General features: G+C 31.9%; 1 protein-coding gene and 1 pseudogene across 1 annotated transcript in view; both read right to left on the bottom strand.

Moving 5' to 3' along the window:
- Positions 1 to 19,838, bottom strand: part of CDH10 (cadherin 10) — a 143,909-nt gene extending 124,071 nt beyond the window's left edge. The window contains exon 1 of the mRNA XM_011356439.2: positions 19,478 to 19,838. The gene's annotated coding sequence lies outside the window, so the exon portion shown is untranslated. The remainder of the gene's footprint in view (positions 1 to 19,477) is intronic.
- On the bottom strand, positions 4,420 to 4,537 carry LOC111737510 (annotated as a pseudogene).
- Positions 19,839 to 20,751: the final 913 nt, after the last annotated feature.

Raw genomic sequence — 20,751 nt, forward strand, 5'->3', positions numbered from 1 at the left:
CTCTGGTCATAGTATCACCTACTTTGCAGAAAAGGAAAGCTCTCAGAAACAAAGCAGAAAGCGATGCTGACTTCCAAATGCAATCGCAGGATGAGCTGTACTTTTAAATAACCACACACATGTTTTTAGGTATTTGTTTCATGGCATGTGTTCCCCCCCCCCACATAACTGTCAACTATATCAGTGATGAAAATGAAAAATGTATCACTCAAAACTAGTTTTTTGCATTTTGTGAACTGCACCTTATCTAGAGAGAAATGAAAGTTCTCTCTCTATTTTCCCTAAGAAATACATTTCTGTAATGTTTCTCCACTATCAAAGTATAACAGCAGATTGAAGGAAAAACAAGATATGCGGCAACGGTTTTTTTTTTTTTTTTTTTTTGAGAGCTCACTAGGTGCTTTAAGGTAAAGTAGGGAACAAAAACTCACCCAGCAAAAAGCAGCCGCTTGTTGAGAAATGAACAACCTTCAGACCAGTAACAGGCCCATCTTTGCTTTGTTCCCTCCATAGCACTTATTACAATCAGCTACATGAAAAATTTTTGTTTAGATTTTTACTGTTTGATCCCCACTCTAGAATGAATATTCCATGAGGTACTAGATAGAGTCTAGTCTATTTTATATATAGATTTTTCCCCTATTACCTCAATCAATATTTAAATAAATCTCTAAAAACATACCAAATATTGGTGAATGTTGTTTAATCAAATTGTGGGTAAACAACATAAACAAAGAGAGAGGAAAATATAATTATCTCTGAGAAATTTAAAGAAAGCTATAATAAGGTGACACAAGACTAGGCATGGCTGTTATGGAGGTACTGAGAATGTTCCTATGTTAGTATGTAAAATTGGCTATTTCCATATTAATCACCACACAAAGGTTTATTCTAAATTATTTCATTATATTCCTTGTCTCACCAACCACATCAAAAGTATTTTTTCTTTTTTAAAATAATCATTTTGTAATTTCATTTCTGAGATTCTAAATTCTCATGAACATAAAAACCAACCCTTCTAAATGCCCAATTTTTGATGAAAGCAAAATGAACTCAAGAGATATCGAGCATGCATTAAGCATTCCTTGATTGGTGAAAAGGGCCAGACTAAAATGCTCACTTTATCATGAATTTTTATGAACCGCAAGTCTCAATGTTCTCACACAATGCAGTCTGCATTACCTCAAATATATAAAAACAACTAAACTATCATTAAAGAAATGGAGAAGCTTTGTATTGGAAGACCATAAAGATTAGAATCTTCAGTCTGGAAAGTCTGACATCTATTAAATCATGAAGAAGGTGAACAGTACGAAAGCCAAGCAAGCTATCCACAAACTTCAATTATTCTAGGTCTAAGGGCACCCTTTGAAGTTTAAGAGAGATAAATTTAGGATAAATAATGGGAAGTGCCATACTACTTTATTTATTAGGTAGAGTGCTCACGGAAGTAACACAGGCTGAAAATATAATGGGTTCATAAAAGGTTTAGATAAAAAACATACAATAAATCAATTCTAGACTATTAAAAGGAAGTGGCCCAATATAACATTAATACTGCTTTCATCTTTGTCAAACTACAGGGCTCCTCTTGCTCTTTAGTTACATTTGAAGTGATCAAGCTTACAAATTTTCACACTGAAATTACAGAACCAGGTGTCTGAGTAACATGGGCTCAGTAGCAAGGACTGCTGTGGTGCAGTAGTCTAACATAAAGTACTCAGTTACTGTTGAATGAATGAGTCTCCTGTATCCAAGGTCAAATTTCCAAATGACCATTATGAAAATGTGATTAGATACACTGAACTCTGTCTGAGGGTACATTCTCTTCAAGTGTTGGCATAAAATCTCTACATTTAACTGCATTCTGTCTGATTCTGGAAAATACACACACACACACACACACACACACACACACACACACACACACACACACACACACAATTCACAAACATGGAAACATACCAAGGCTATTTCTCTACCAGATATGTACTCTAGATTGTGGTATACAAAAAGCTTTATTTTGAAGTAACTTAGTCTCTTAGTGTTAGAAATCTATAAAGTTTTCTTATATCATGAGGTCCATCACATTTTAAAATGTTAACCTTAGCTGCAAAATATCATCATTATCTATTATTCTCACTCAGTAATTACAATTTGCGACATTTTTACTAAAGCTAGAGAGATCATTTTAGATTCATCATGGGCTTTTATGTTGAATTGTGTTATCATTTCACATTTGCTGCTACATTGATATGGATTACTTATAGAATAATGTTACTGAAACACATATAAAATTAGATCTTGTATACCTTATTTGTAAAATAATAAACATTTGTGCTTATAATACAACGCAAAAAGTAATAACTGCAAACAAAATTACAAAACTAATAGCATTTAAAATAATACTAATTGTATATAACAGATTCTTTTGTTTCACAAAAACTAAGTGGTTGATGAAGATGACCATGAAACTGAGAATTAAAATGGAAATACTTTAGATAAATACAGAGCAAAGTAAACTCTTGGTTCACTTTTCTCTGTGTGTCAAACTTTCAAATATTTCATATAATTCAGATATATACTTCCATCTCTGTTATTTTTTTTTTTTCAGAAATCTCATAGGAGTATGAAAATGACAATAATCACAGTGGAAAAATGGGTTCTGAAATAACCTAAGTAATTTGTTACAAGATAGTTATTCCCCTTAAATATTTGATTACATTAAATATATTCATATTATCATTTGAAAACTCAGTTTTCAAAATTCACATAACCTGAATAAGCTGTGAGAAACCCCGACAAGGTTATGTCATAACCTCAACAAGGTTTTCTGTTAGTCAATTTTTAGAAAAATATAAAAACCTCCTATGGTTGAAGCCACATGGGGAAGAAATGTTATTGAATGTCCTCCTGGAAATAGTGATTTAGTTTATTAAAATTCAGTGAATAGTGTGTTCATATGTACATGTACTTGACATATGAATGAGTTAACTTATAATGATTAACAAGCTATTTTTAATTAAAAAGTTTTTTGAAAAATTAATCCACATTTATGACAATACTTTCTAACAGAATTATTTTTGTTCAATAAAAATGGTTCTCCAACTGTAAACATGTGACCCCCTTACCTCTATAACCAGAGGTAACCACTGTGACTATTTTCTTATGTATACTTCAAAACTATTTTATGAACTTTGGAAAATATCATTATATGCTTTATCTTCCCAACTAGGAGCACTGAAAAATAATAAACTACTATATAATGCTAAGAGAATGACATGAAGCCCACTAAGAAATTTATGACAACTTTATAAGTTAGTAGTTGTTTTAGTGACTTTTCCTACCTAAAATGAAAATCTTTCCAGCATTCATAAATTTAGACCACTCAATTGTACATATTAATAAAACAGTACTTAAAATATGACACTGTTTTACTTTTATGTAAAAGTAAACCCTATTTATGTTTAGGCCAATTTTCTCTCACTAAAACAAACACAAACAAACAAACAAACAATAAAATAAAAGTCAATAATAAAGAGAAATTTTATAAAAAGTAAAATAAGAGTAGAAAAAATAGATCATATGTTTTCTTCTCTCAGGAATAGATACATAATTTTATCTTGACTATAGGAAATTTATTCATTCAACAGTTATTGAGTACTCGTTATGAGTTATAAGTTAAGACTAGAGGGCAGGTACCATGTTTTCAGAGTTTGCATTCTGGCTTTTTTACATTCTACCTTTGTGACTTGTGAAAGTTAACTAACCTCTCTGTGCTTCAGTCCTCTCATTTGTAAAATGAAAACAATAATATTACCCATCCCCTTCAACATAATGATTAAAAGAAACACTAGCAGTTAATCACTCTGTATAGTGACTAGCACTTAGAAAGTTCTCAATAAATAAGTTATCTTTATTATGAGTATTATCAATATTTAATTATTTGCTTTAAAACATTTAAATAACAAAACATCTACAAATAATCACAATGACAGCTTCAACTATTATACTAAGAATATGTACTGTATACTATACTAGTACATTATATGTATTATCTCAGTTAATTATAAAAAAATAAATAAACTCGTAAATTTGATATTGTTTGAGTTTTCACTTTACAGTGAGTAAAACTTCGACTGCTCTTATAGCATGGCAGTAATAACACCGGGATGGGAGTTTTACGACTTAATTTCTGCTTTGCATTTTGCCAATAATTGTCTATGAGACTAAGGACAAGTAATTTTCAAACCAAAGTTTGAAATAAATAACCACTAGTCACACAAATGAGCCTAAACTGAAGTAGAATTTATAGGCGAGGCAACCCTTGGTTGACCTCACAGATTGCAAGGACCTTGTCAGCTTACAATACCTTATTTTCATTTATTTATTTATTTACTTACTTACTTACTTATTTTACACCTACAGCACCTGGTCTTCCTAGGTGGTCTCCCATCCAAGTACTAACCAGGCCGGACCCTGCTTAGCTTCTGAGATCAGACAGGATCAGGCACATTCAGGGTGGATGGCCATAGACTGAAGTAGAATTTAAACAAAACCACTTGACACATCAAACATGCTAATTCATTAGTGTAACCATCAGTAGTCTTAATAGCTGTAGAACACCAGAACCCATCAGCAATCAGAAATGAGAGAAAATTACATTTCCATCAGTTTGAGAAGATGCTAGACAACACTCAGGTCATGAGGAACTATAAATGGAGTGAGGAAAATCAGACATTAAATGGAAACTCAAGGCATATATGTTTGAGAGCATACAAGAGAAAATGGCTAGGGATGAAGAATGGGCAGAATTTGACACACTTATGACCATAATTCCATTAGCACTCGCAGGTTGTCTTATTTTGGGGGAAACAATAGCTTTCAGTTGACTTGAGGCATTTGGGTTTATATTAACACCACCATTTGAGGCATGTAAAATGCCAAGAATAATGATTGATTCTTTTTTTTTAAGCTTATTTGTCTCATTGAGTTTAAGGTAAAGTAATACCTTCTTAAATAAATTTTAGAATAGTATCTCTTTTAAAAACTTTTTAATCATGTCTGACCCTTTCCTTAAACCAGTATTCAAGTTTCTTCATAAATACAGTTTTCTCAGCATAAACCTAACTTGGTTTCTTAGTGACCAACCAAAACTCAATATACATCCCATCTTTGCTCACAGTGATACAAATTCTGGAATGCCTACCCTTCTATACATTTTATACATTCTCCAAGCCAAGGTCAAGTAACAATTTTATTAGCCCCATTACTTCAGTTTTCTGACTTACATTGATAATTCCTAGTATTTATTGATTTAGAGATATTTTAGCGCTTAATTGTATACCACTAAGCACTGCTTGTGCTATTTTGTTTCTCGGTATCATACAATATCGTTTAGTTTTTCTATTATACATTCATCTTAGTGTATACCAAAGCACTGTACATAATATCTGCTTAAAACAATAAATTACCATAAAGCAAGAGTCAATTAAAAAAGAATCAAATAAAAACTTGTGTATTTCACAATGAGTAATGTCCCCTTCAACGTTCCTACTTTCAAGAATAAATACTTGTTATTTTTAATGTATTTCTTTCCCATTTAAAATTGATTTTAGAATCAGTTTATGAGCTCAGCCATAAAAACATCACAGTATTTTCTAGTTACAATTATTTATCTGGTGTGCACATTCAAGTCATCTAGCAAGAATTTTTAAAAATATATAGCCATACCATAACTCCAAAAATTCTGATGCAGTAGGTCTAGGGTGGGGCCAGTTGCACATATTAAATGAAAAAGACAACCAATCGATCAAGTCAAGGAAAAAAAAAAACGCTTTACGGTTTATACTTCTAAAAAAGAAAACTGCTTTGAATTAAAGAAAAGTTAGAGAACATTGTCCAGTGAAAAGAAAAACACTTTTTAATAAGTTATTTAATCTCTCAATTACTCTGTGTAGCATTTTTATCTGTAAAACGTAAACCATAATACATATATATATATATATATATATATATATATATATATATATATATATATATATATATATGTTCTACTTATCTGATGCATGAATTTCTTTATTACATATTTGCTACTAAGTGAGAGTTACTGAGTTAAGTTTTGGGGTTGGAGATAAAAATCAAAGTGACGTTGGTTTCAAGAAACTAATCATATATCGGGCATATATAAGAAAAAAATACCTTAAAGCAGGTGTTTTTCTAAGTATAGTTTCATTTAATCCTTAGTTTTAAGAGTAGCCACATTGTTATACCATATTCCAGACAAGGAAACTGAGGTTTAGCTATATCAAGTACCTTAGCCAAAACTTCCAAGCTTCTTGGTGGCAAAGGTAAAAGATCTGCCCAAATGGGGAGTGAAAATAATTTATCATTATGTAGTAGTATCTTTCAAAATGGACTTGTGCAGGGAAATTTTTGAGCTAGTGAATAAAACAAAGAGTCACAGCTTTAAGGGTTTAAATTTAATCTCATCTCTGAAGGAAGCTGTTTTAGACTCTAATATTGGCATATGCCCTTATCTTTAACCTCTTAGTAGCCTATGTTTATACTCTTCCTTACAATTATCAGACCTTACTATAATTTGTTTTGATTGTCCTCTGGAAAACATGGGGCATTAGAGATTTGGAAACTTGAAAACGACTTATTTTCCATCACATCCTGGTGCCTAACATACCGCTTTCTCCATATGGAGAATCAATAAATATTATTGAATGAATAATTATACAAAAAATGAATTAAGAAAAATGTATTATAGGAAAGTTTAGAAGAGAAAAAGAGAAGGTGAGCTAGGAGGACTTTGGATTTGCAGAGCCAAACTTGTTTTATTAGTTTGATATTTTAATAACCTATGAAATATACTCACCTTTCAAGTCCCCCTTCATCTTCCCTAGGATTAAATTGTCATGTTCCTCAAGTGCATTCCCCTAAAACTTCACTCATCCTATAAGCAAAGTGATTTAAGTGATTTAAGTGATTTAAAATGTATTTTTGCTTTAAACGTTGCTCTTTCCTACTATATTTTCATCTCTTTGAGGAAAAGACCATAACTGTTTTCCAAGTTCCTAGTAAATTCCATAATATATATTAAGAATATTAAAATATGGTTGAACTACAAAGGGAATACATCATTTGAACCTCTTCTATAGTATTGAATTGGAATCAAAGAACAATTTTATAGTTTTTATAGAGTTAGAATTGAAAGAATTTGTCAAATAATCATATTTGAAGGAAAAAGAGTTATTAATATTTATAGATGATGCATTTTTAGCCCTAGGTCTTTTAAAAAAAATAGTAAGGTTTAAAAATGGTTTCAGGATGATGGTTAATGATGAAACTCTCCCTTATCACTTGAAGTTAAATTGTCTTGAGTAAACAGGTATGCTATGTTTTAGATTAAAATCGAGAAGTAACTAGAACTTTCTAGCTAAAAGTATCTTCGGTTGTCTCTTGGTTTTTACTCACCAGGGAACGTAGTTTCATGTTTCTTTCTACATTTATGATTACACATTTACTATTCATTAGCAAAAAAACTGCGACCTAAGCAATAACATTAAATGTGAATATTACACCATCAGAAGATTTTATCTATATTTTAAACATTTCTAAACTCTTAAATATTCCATTTCAATTTCTGGTTCCCTTTTGGAGTTGAAATAAATATTTTATACATTTATTCGAAATAATAAACCATATGCAGCACAGAAAAAATACTAGCAGTCTTTTGAGAATAAAAGCAAATCAATAGTAATATCTCTTAGAATAGAAGCACTTTTGTTGATAGAGGGAACATGGTTTAATGGGAAGCAAAGTAATCTTTGTTTTCAGTCAGACTATTGGGCTGTGCATGAGAAATGACATGCTCTGGCCACTTGTTTTATATTAAAAGATAGCCTGGCATGTTCAAAAGAGAGAAAATTATTTGCTTTATAAAGATGAACAACTTATGGCTTTAACACATAATATTGTCATAATATTTTCTGTAATTTTATAAATTTGTCTTCAGTTCCCATTGAGAAGTATTTTCTTAATTAAAGTTAATCATCCCAGTGCCCAAAAAGAGAGGTAGTTCAGGAGCTGTTCACATTGTGTGGTCTGTCAGTGTGACTAAGTGAGCCCATGTCCAACTTTGGAAATGAAGTCTTACCCAGGTTTTGATGATGATGATGATAATGATGATAATGATAAATGGTCATACTTTAAGATGGTAACATAAATGTGTCCAGATAAAGAAATAAATAAATATACATAGTTGTAAATATAGTTGTAGATACAGAAATAAATTAGAGGAAATTTTTTTGCTCATCTTTTGCTTTTGGCAATGTACAAAAAAACTGCATTCCGATCAAATTTCTTTATTATTACCTTCAAATGATAAGCAATGAGGAATAAGTTCACATAAGAAATCAATAGCTGTTCCAGATTTAAAAGTCTAAAAGCATTTATTTCTGGTTCCTAGGAAATAATTGTATTGTTTTGTTTTGAAGTGCAGTTATTTCCTTGTAAAACTACAAGAGAAGCAGTAAGTATGGGTTCTGCTCTCCTGTAAGTGTGTTGTTAGGTTACAAAAAACTTAGTAAAAGAGGCCTGATGTTTGGTGACTATGTCTATTATACAAAGCGAATTATATTATTCTAGTATTTATGGAAAAATTAAAGCAAACAAACTTGTCTTTCTGACTCTCAATGAGCTCACTGACAAACACATTTAATGACCAGGGGGTGCTGTTCTTTGCTTTTTTAGCAGGCTCTATATTTACATTTAAATTTTCCAAAATGCAAAAATAAAAACTATGCAGACCCGGGTTTCTTTTCCCTGCATACAAGAGGATGTTGAAAGGCATTTTGCTTAGAGAAAGTTAAACATTTAAGGAGTCATTAGAGTTGATTTGCAGCTGCACAGTAAAAATATTTTTTTTAGTTTAAAAATTATATCTTGTCCAAAGTGTTTAAAATATTTTGCTGAGATTTTTGCAAAACATTTTTTAATTCATATCAACATGTAAAAACTAAATTGAATCAATTTAAACGTAATCTATTCTTAATGTCATTTTATAGCCTTTAACATAACTTCACATTTGTTTGAATCCTTCCAAGTGCAATCAATGTCCACTTGGAAAGAATCTGAAGCCACAGAGGATTCTCTAATATTCTATGATACGACCACAAGGTGGCTCCAAACACCTAAATATGTTGTTTTACCTCTTGACAACTTAATAGAATTTTACTAGAAATATTAGCAGCAATTTACCTATAAATGGGAACATACTTCAAAAATATAAACTCATTTCAACATTCTGATTAAGCTTTGAAGTACAATTTACATTATTTTAAAATGCGGACATTCAAAACAACACATTAAATGGTCAACTACCTTGAAGAATTTGAAGGATTTTGAAAGGAAATAATTAGTCTGCATAATTAATTATTCAACATTTATTTTGTTTAGGTTCTTCAAAATTAATTTCATATCTTTTTTATAATTTTATTTTTACTTGATTTCAACTAAATAAGAAAATATTTGCAAGTTAATAAAATTTTTCTCTAGCATAATTAAAGAATTTTAAAACTAAAGACAAAGTATGTCTTATTTTTAGAACTTGGAAAGCCTAATTCTACTTTTAGAAAATAAATTCAAGTATAAAATATTAACAGAATATTTTAAAATACCATCTCAGTCAGCCATAAATCATTTAACCAAATATTATCGTGGAACCATGAAAACAAAATGAATGTTATTAAATGATTATAGTATTTAATAAAAATGATAGAGACTCTGACTTTGATAAAATAATAAATAATTAAATATATAATAAATGTTAATATATAGTTATAATAACAATAAGAGTTGTCATTACTATGTTCACAAAATTATATCTGTTGGCTAGGTTTAGTGGTCTTTTATTATGGCTCACTTCACCTATACATATGGGCAGATAGGATAAAGTGCAACGTATATTCTTTAAATATGTGAGCTTCTAAAATAAATATATTAGTCCTGAATTATAAATAAAACTGAAAGAAAAGTAAGTTTAAATTTTAAAAATAAAGTTTTTAAAAGAAAAGTATTTATGAACTCACAGCAATTTTATGACCTTACTGTTTTGGTTTGTTTATAGAATTCACAGAATTCATTCCCAATACTTTATTACCTTATAAGCAGAGCCACAAAATGAAAGAAAAAACACAGAAACCGTAATTTTAAATTGATTTTCCCATCTTCTTGAATGTGAAGAATGAAAAGAATGAATTATCTAACTAAAACCTGTTAAAATTTTCACATTTTGCCACAGGTTATATGTCTTCATCAGACGGTTTCCGGGACCTAGTCAAAGAGAGTGGTAGCCCACTGACCTTTCAGCTTGTAATACAGACTACAGAATTATTCCCGAGATTTATAGGTACCCAAACTTTAATGGGATTATTTCTGTAATGTACTGCCTCTGTTCATCATTCTTGTTCTAATTCTCATTACTCTGACCTCAAGAAGGAGAATCTGTGAAAGGAACCATTACTGCAGTATATTCAGAATGGTTCATGTCTCACCTGAGTGAGTTTATGTGGTTTATGAAACTCAAAACAGTTAGTCTCCGTCTTTCTAATGCTTTCTCCCTCCTCTTGTCTTTTTTGGGTCCTTCATGTCATTTTCAAACTTTATATCTATTAATTCCCTAGCTCATGCAATTACTCAGAGTCTGAGAATGTCATTTAAGTTTTCGGGTTCCATTCTCTCTTAATGCAACTGACATTTTCACAAACGTTAGGGAATGGATATATTCATTACAATTATATATTAGGCCCTTTGTAGTTACAATCATAGATTGTATAAGCTCATTCTAAGGATAACAATAGACAAACTGACTGCGTCCTTGGAAATTATATGGCTCTAACTCCTATTTTCACAAACTAAAAAAAAAAAAAAAATTGGAATGGCAAATTGATGATGTTAATAGTAGAATTAGTGACAGACTTAAAACAACAAGGATTTCTCATTTCAACTCAAGCACAAAATGATCATTACATGATACAAGTTAAATTTTCAAAAATTTTAAAGTGCTAGCTAGCCAAAGCCATATCATATGCTATGGCTAAAAACATGCACACACTCAATATTAATGAAAAGTCATAGGTCACATGAATTTACATATAGTTATAATAATACCAATAAAATAATAGGTAACAATAATAATAACATGTAGCACTAGAACACCTATTCTGTGAAAGGCATTATTAGCTCTTTATGATTATTGTTTCTTTTAATTATGACAATTGCACTATTATGTAAGTACAATTGTTAACCCATTTTACAGATGAAAAACGACAAGGAATGTTAAATACGAAACATATTTAATATTGAATATATGATATGTGACACAGATTTTAAACGAACAGCTTGGTACCATGGTCCATGCTTTTAGCCATCAAAGAAATTCTAAGACAATCTTATCAATCCTGCCATTATAAGAAAGGCAATCTCAGTGTTTTGGACATGCAGCCTTATCACTGTAGTTTCCCAATTAAACATAACCTTCATCAGGTATCCTCACTAAAATAGAATATTATATGGGAAAAACTTTTTCACAGAGTGACCAAATTTGAAACTGAATGGCTTCTGAGGTGTGAGTATTTTAATTGCTTGTGGGAATGTGGAAGCTTCTGTTCAAAACAATTTTTAGCAATAGAATTTTGGAGTCTACTTGGTCTACAGAAATACACTTTTTGTTTAGGCTTCTTGTCTAGAAGGGAATATTCGTCTCGAATTTGAGCCCTTGCTGCAAGATGACAATTGGCTGTTGCATATGTAAAGTGTGACACAGATCACCAACCAAGATGGCTGCTCCCACCTGACACAGAATTAACTCACAGGAGTCCATGAATGAATCTGTATCTTGAACTAATCTGCTAACTTATTCTGATATTTTCTTGAAAGATGTCATGTGGCTTTGAATATAATAATACAACTTAAAAAAAATAGATGAAATTAGTGCCCCATATTATTATTCCAAAAGTACCTAATACTCATCCTTCTTACATTTATCAAAACAGAAATATAATAACAAGTCATGTGATTATTTTTAGTGCCTCACTGTAGCCTCACTGTAGCAGAGGTTCTGTTTTTTCTCTCTCCATGTGTGTTATCTCTGGATGCTTGCAGACTGTCTGGCTTATGATAGGCCTTAAAGAATACATGTGAACAGAGGAATGAAAGAATGAATAAATGAATGAAACAAGACACTGTGAGGTCCCTTCAGTAGTTTCCATAATAGAAAATTAAAACTGAAGACTCCGTTGTATGGAGAAATTAGGTGACTGACCAATGATATTCTGCTAATCGAATTTACTACTATTCTATGAAAATTAAAATTAAAATTTAGTAGTATTAATATTTTATTATAAATCATGATATTTAATTGTGATTATCTCACATTAGAACTACCTCTCCTCAAGCACAAAATTTGTATTGGAGTCACCCTTATATCTCTGGGTGTGGTGCGAAGGGAATGGTTCATATAGACTTTTCCCAAAATGAATGAAGTTAATTAAAAGCTGAGAAAAAATTGAGCAAGTTATTGTTTAGATTAGAGGAGACCATTCAAATTAATAAAGAAAAATCCAAAAGAAAAACATGACACATATAAAAGAATAAAGAGCTACGATAGCCTAAAATCAAAAGACAGTTAATGATTGTGAATTTTGCATTATCATTGTAGTAGCCTGACATCACTATTAAAAATTGAAAATTTCCATAAGGATATTTTAAGGACAGTAAGTTATAGGCAACATCTTAGTTTGTTTCTAGAAAGAACAAGGCTCTTTTCATCCATACTTTTTTTTTTTTTTTAATCTTGGGTCTACCTAGAAACAGGTTTGATGCAGCCCCTACTAATAAAGTGAAGTGAACTGATGTTTTTGCTCTGAAGTTAACATTATGGCTACCATTTCTTTAACTTCACATCTCGACTGGGCTGGATGTACACCTAACAATGATGATGAGTCTTTGTGCTAAAAAAGAAAACATGTTTTTCTGCTATTTCGTTCAGATTTCATACTCTATGCAAAGGATAATCCAACTACAAGAAAGAAAAAACTAACTTAGATTTTAAAGATATTTAATTTCTATTGAAAATAAATACTTGGATCTATTCCCAAGAGACTGAAGTTCTACAAATTAATAATAAAAAAATTATGTAGAATTGCACAGTATTAAGTGTTGAAAAATTAAGGTACACATTTCTAAAAGGGAAAGTAGCTAGAAGAGATTCTTTGAAAAACATGTTCTCATTTTTTATTTTATCGATCTAAAAAGCTTTATATCAGTAGGAAAAATTAAATCACTTATTTAGTATAGAAACATATAGAAAAATCTCCACTCTTCACTCCAGCATGGGGGGGGGGGGGGCGGGGCCCGGGGCAGGGACAGAAGAGAAGAGAAAGGAAAGGAAGAGTGTTTCTACATACATGCCTGTACTTAGCATTTTAAACAAACCTCCAAAAGAGTAACCAAGCCTTAGTGAAGGGAGTGGATATAGACAGAAAGACTTTCCATAGGTTCTTATTCATGGAGAAAGGATTTTATTCAAGTCTGGGGACCTAGATGCAGACAGATAAATCTTCATGGTGGTTTTCACTCTCCAGAGACCATATATTGAAAAGTCATTTAGGTGACAAAATAAGGTTCAACACTACAGAGAAGGAATAATTCCCAACTTTATGAAGAACTCAAAAAAAAAAAAAAGGAGGAAAAATATTTTCACTTAACTAGGCTGTTACTAGACTACTAAATTTCTGCTTATTTGATTAAATAAGTTGACACACACATTGTTTTAACCCAATGGCTTGTTTGATGCCATTGCTAAAGTAAACGAATGTTGGTGTTAAAAAAACACGCGATTTATATTCTTTATTTGATTAGCAATAAATTCAAACCAATGAATTAGAGGTAGTAAAAATTTAATATTTTAGTTTATTTAAAGCAAATATTTTTAAAAATTAAGGAATATCCTTTATATGTGGAAGATTTACATGGTAAACACAAAACCATTAAAGTCTCTCAGTTTAAATATTTTAAAATCTACGTAAATATGAGACTCACAATTTAAAGATGATGCTTAGAAGTCAAATGATCCAGAAACATTATGGTACTTCATCTAAATTTGAAGTCTTGATTCAAAAATTATGAAAACATTCATTACTTTTAAAAATCCCAGAAGTTACCATAGTTTTCAAATGGAGTTGGTTTAACTTGACATTATTGGAAGTAGAGTGACATGAAAAAGGAGTATCTATCAGTCACATTTAAAAAACATATTAGCATATGCAAAAAAAGTACTCAATAACATAGGCAAGTATGTTGATTGCCTTTGATCTGTTCATATAACTATGCCAAATTTCAAATTCAATTTTTGCATTTATAAGTACTATGTGAACATTGCAGAGAATTACCAGAATAACATGTTAAAACATTTACTTTATTCAGTTTATTGATTATTTTAATTTCCCATACTTTTTGCTTAACTTGATTAAAATTAGTTTACATTTTCCCATTTTTCAACTGGAAATGACAGGGAAGAATAGCAGTTTTTCATTCTACAATATCTAGAATAGACATTTGCTCATTATATATCAGTTTATATTTTTAGGTTATAAACTGGTAATGTTTGTATCTTTCAAAAAAAAAAAAAAACAAAAGGCCAAAGAAAAAACTTTTGAAAACGTGCAATTTAGGTTTAATTTCTCTTTGAAATGAGAGCTCTGTCAAACTATTTCAATATTCTCTGTTACAGTAAATCAACAAAGATTCCCAATCAATAACTAATGTACTGAGTATAATAACTCACATCTATGCATTCTACATCCTGATACTTTGGAGAAGTTATTTCATTATAAATGCTGAATTTCCCATTATTGCTTGATAGTACAATAAACTACATTGGTGCCAATTTCAAATCTTTAAAAGCCTAAGTGTTATAATATCTATAAGAATTGCTCCTATTTTAAAGGACATGCTCTAGCCAACTGAACTGTCATATACTTTATGCTATAATGCAAAGGATAATACAATGAATCCAATGTATAATGCGGCAGATGATAGAATACTGGCCATAAAAACTATAAGATTTTCAGAAATATTATTTCACATAGGGTAATATTTTTAAGAAGCACATGGGAAACTCAATCAAGGACTCATAATAGTCATAAACGGAGGGGAGGAGAGATGGAGAGGATGAGAGAGGGAGAAGGAGGGAGGGAAGGTAGGAGGAAGAGCCAGAGAGATTGAGATCATCAGGGCTCTGAAAGTGTTGAGACATGTTATTCAATGATGAATTCCCTATTGTGAAACAATGTTGTATTATACTTCATAGCCTATAGCTTAATCATGTCCCGAAACAAAAATGTTATTTAACTTTAATTTATATTTCCGCATCATACAGAGTATTTAGAATCAAGACTGCTTTCTAAAAAGGGCGGGGGGGCGCAGATGAAAATCAAGATCACAAGGTTTGGTAAAGTGCTTTTTTAATGTTACTGACAAACTCTCTAAGGACATGTATCCCTCTACTAAAGAAGATTTTTTAAATGAAGGAATTTCATCCTCCCACAGGCAGTCGTTATTTTCAAGGAACGTCACATTTATTTCTTAAAATGAGGTAAAATGCAATTTTATTTCATTCATACTCAATTTTCAGCTTTCCCTTTCTTTAAACCCACCATATTTATGTACAGAGCATCATATACATTGTGATAAAGAAATAAAAATATAAAGACATTGATGAGAGCAAAGCACCGTTTTAAAAAAAATCAAGTTACTATTTTTTGTGATTAGTTGGATTAATAACAGTTAAGCAAAAGTTATATCAAAACATTCATTTTAAAACTGTCTGACTGTTTTAATGGATCAATGTTAACATTACATTAAGGATAATGCATTCCCAGAAATCTGCAACTTTAATGTGATAGATATGATTTTTTACAATGTTTGCCTCTTAAGTTAGTTGGATTGAGTAAGTGACAAAGAAGGTTTTTGGCAAAGACAAAAATGGCCTCATTTGCTTTAGATACCCTTACAAAAGACAACGCAAATGGATTTTAAAAGGGCTCAAGGTCTTATATGAAAATGTCAAGTAAGGTGAGGCTGCTGTATGTAGGGCAAAGAAGGAAGAAAAGGACAGAGGTGACTCTGAGCTGATACTGCTATCTTAGAAAACAGGCACTCCTGAAATTTTCTCTTTCTTACGTGTGAAAAAAAAAATCTGCAATGTTGAGTGTTGAACTTATGGGATGCAATAGCAGGGAATGTTATATCAGTGCTCTGTGAACCTAATCCAAATGCTTTAACCAGAAAAAAAGACAGATTTTAAAATGTTTTAGTCCAGGACTTTTTCTTCTATCTGCATATTTCATGTTATTGTAAATATGATTAAAACAAAATTTTCTTGATGAACTCTTTGGTCTGGGTAAAGTATCAAGAAAAGGAAAACTATCTTAACTTTCTTTCTCAAAGATGTGTTCCTAATGCTATTCCTTGGACTGATTCATTTTCCAAAATATTCACATAAGGGACCATATACGCTTAGTACCATGCTTTATCAGCGTCACCATGGCTCAGTATAAGCCTAACAAAAATGAAGGTATCTTTCTTGCTACCTGATTTTTAACTCCAGTCTATTTCAGACATGATTGTAAAATATAATATGGTTAATAAAGTGACTTTTCTAAAACCCTACACAGATAATATTTTAGGTTAATCAAAAGTAGAGTTTTCAAACATAGATCTGAAATTTGGAGATCAAATGTTTGCATCAAATTACTTATTGGTAACATAATCTTTATTTTTCTGCTTATTCTTTGTCACTTTGTACCATTGTTTTACAAGCACTTCTTACTTGGCAACAATATTAGAATGTAATTTGCATAGCAAAAATAAGAACATATAATGGCTAATGCTTTTGAAACTCAAGGGCTAGACTAGAGGTATTTGGGTTTACAGCTGTGATTTGTATTAAGTGCTTGCTACGCAATACTAATACTGATAATAACATGACAAAAATACAGTTCACTTTGCTGCTGAATAAGCATCATCGGAACTACTGCTCCTGTGCTGCAGCCTAGCGGAATGATTTGGTATGAAAATGACATATTCCAGGACACGGTGTTATCGCTTGCTGCAAAGTAGGTTAAGAAACAGAAGAAATAAGTCATATGTACAGAAATCCCACAGATAATATATACTCTGCCCCAGCTACTTGTTTATACAAGAAATTAAGTGAAGATCAAGAAATGCACCCTAGAATCTTAACAGAGTTCACATATTTTGGAATTAATCTTTGCAGTTTCTAATATTCTCTTTTTCAACAACAAAAATCATACCTCCTTCAGATTACATTTTCTTAGTAATGTGTCTGAAATGTATATATCTCTAGATAGAAAAACAATTTTCTATTCCTTGTTTTTAAAAGAAAATCCAAGTGCAGGCAAAAAAATATATATTATAGTGTAATATTAAATTGAATACCTGTATATAACTGTTCTTGTCAATAAACAGCTACTTTTTTATAAACATCTAGGACTATTACCTGAAGCACTGCTCAGGTACCAGGCAATTTAACCACCTCACATATATGCATTAGCATGTGGATGTCATACAGATTATATGATGCTTCCCGATTTCCCTATTTTTTTTTTCATCTAAGTGAATGGAATTCTATCTTTGATTGGAGCCGGGAAGGCATATGCAATCACCAGGGAAGTCAGTTTGTTAGCAGAAAGTATTTGAAACCAATGAAGTATCTAATTTAATGAAAGTAGACATTGACTCATACTTTAAAAACACAGCCAAAAAAAAAAAAAGTAAAAGCAAATGAAAGAAGCATTTCTTTATGCTTTTGTCATCACAATGGATTTGTATTTGATGTGTCCCTAAGCCACAGACACACTCTGCTTATATTTGTTCACTCTCCAATCCAGTCACCCTCTCCACTCCAATAAACCACTATTTCCTTATACACTGCACATTAAATACATATATGCCAGGTTACTTACATTGCAGAGAAGGGGAGCAAGGCAGATTATCTATGCAATTTATCATTTACCTATTTCTCTATGACATAACCTTTTCCTTTTTTCTTTATCACTTTAACTAAACATGAACCTAGAGCTCTTGTCAATGACATAATGTTTTCATGAAAGTTCTACTAATTAAAAATCCTCACCATACCAGACCTAAAAAATGAGCACACTCTTGCCAAGTGTTATTCACCACAGAGACGCTCTTGTGGCTACATTTTAAGGAAGGATAGAGAGGGGTGTGTAGGGAGAAAGTCTATATATGCATTGATGTAAAACAGTTGTCAGCTTCGGGGGGACAGATTGTTTTTAATATAGATCCTTTAAGGAAAAAGAAAAAGAAAAAAAAGAATGCATTTCCAAACAGCTGAGAGTAATTGATGCGTAGTTTTGGATAACAGAAGCTTTTACTGGAATGACAAACCACAATTCTAAGAAATAGATCTGGTTTTCTTGGAAGCAAAAGATGATAGGGCAGTGTTTAAATGATGTTTGTCTTTGATTGCACCTGTAGACCCCCCTTTTTAATGATAAGGAGATGGTAGGTTTTTATTGCAAGGGCATAAAAACACTTTCAGACTCCTGCTTTTGCCCATACTTACAGTGCCATCAATAGTTACTTGTTGGGAACATGCATTTAGACTTGCAATGTGCTGCATTAATTTAACACCACATAAAATATGGATTTTATTGCAGCAGAGACAATAAATGCTGCAACTGCTGACTATGTGAATTTAATCCCCCCTTCATTCTTCCCCCTTCATACTTCTGACTCAGACATAAAAAAATATGAATATGGGAATGATGCCTATTCTATTTCTGATAAACGCCAATCTATTTTATTTATGTAGATACTTAGTGACCATTGACTATTTCAAGGAATCTGTCTTCTGCCTATCATTTCTTTTTATATTAAACGCACAATGAACTATGATTATGAATAAGCGCAGAGTGTATCCATTCACATGGAATGCAAAGTGATGTTAGATGATGCTAGAGTTCACAGCAACAATGTTATCTCTTAAACTGATTTTTAAAATAAAGATGAGAAAGTATGAGCGTGACAAATTTCACTCCATAATATATTTTTAGCATCTGTTCAGAGTGAATGAATTCATAAACTCTAATATCATGACCCACTGTTGAGCAAAATATATAATTTATCCAGTTTTACATTACCTCTGTAGATATTCAAAACAGTTGTTTCTAGAATCAAATATATAGAGTTTTATGCTTATTAATTTATTTATGTAGTAAAGATAATTATTTGGAAATAACTGCTAAACACAACTTTAAAGCAAACATTTTCTCCCGGAGGGAAAAAATATAAAAGACCTTAAGAGAGTTTTGAGAGAGAGAGAGACAGAGAGACAGAGAGAGAAATGAAGTCTTCCTACCTTTTTTAAAAATCAGCTTCTGGATAACGGAAGTTGGTTCCAGTCAAAAGAACCCTGGAGAAATTGTCACTATGTCTCCTTTTTGTTTGTTTTCGGCTGTTATTTTCTATCGCTGATTCTACTTCAATCTAACTCAAGCTTTCTCTCAGCATCACTTTTAACTCTGGACGGCAGGGAACCGAAGAAAACGGAGTGGGGGGTGGGGGGTGAGCTCTCTCTGATTGGCTTTCATTCAGTGCTCCTGATTAAGGGCCGAAAAAAAAGGGTGCGGGGCGGGGGAAGAGAGCGGGGGCAAAAGCCTTTCCTCACAAGCAGAGAAAGGTTCTGCTGATAGAGCTGCAGCACTCGCCATGGGAAGGTTGGAGACTGGGGAAGCGCTGGCTTTTGCAAGCACACAGCGATTTGCAAGTGAATGCGAGGGGAGGGCGCATCCGAGAGGAGGGCTTTGGATGAAAGGCGTCCCCTCCCCCCGGGGCAGAAAGACTCTCTGTTTGAAGGCTAAGGTAATCAGACCAATCTAATCCGGCTGTGTCCGTAACACAATCTCAGGAACGGGACTGCTTCTTGCAATTCTTTTTAAATAGATAGCTCTTCTTCTGACATATATATTTCTGCACCATCCTCACGCCAGACGACCGAACTACAGGTATTAACGGAATGCCAAGTCAAATTGCAACCAGATCTGACACGTTACCAACGTGATTTTTTGTTGCGGATTAAAATTTTTATCTTTGCTCTCGGTGAACTTTCTTTTCTTGATTCTCCAAATACCTTATTTTTGTTGTTTATTGTTTTACGAGAGCATACCTTGCTCGTCGTTTTGGAACGTCCGTGAGCCAGTCTTGTCTGCTTAATTTTATCTATTTTGCTTTTTTATATTTTATAGATAAAAGTATTTTATTCATAATTTAAATACGCATTAATGCATTAAAATATTTAGACTTTGGACTTGACACAAACTCCTTTTTTTCCTCTAACTTTTTTTTTCCTCAGGGATTTGAGTTTCATGCCCAAATGTGTGTGAGCAGATGGAAATCCATCCTGAGTGGTTCTATTTACAAATCAACCATCTAACTCCATCTCTCTATTCATCAACCTCTACGTTAGGTTGGAATCAACCAAAACCTTACCAAAGGATGTCAGTATAGCTCCACGAAATAACGCACCTCTTTATATTTTTCTGGCTACACGAAGATACCATTTGACAGTAAATAAATTATATCAACATACTATAAAATAATAATATACTATACAATAATTTTAAAGCTGGGAGA

This window comes from Pteropus vampyrus, unplaced genomic scaffold, assembly GCF_000151845.1.
Source record: "Pteropus vampyrus isolate Shadow unplaced genomic scaffold, Pvam_2.0 Scaffold27, whole genome shotgun sequence".
Lineage (NCBI taxonomy): Eukaryota > Metazoa > Chordata > Mammalia > Chiroptera > Pteropodidae > Pteropus > Pteropus vampyrus.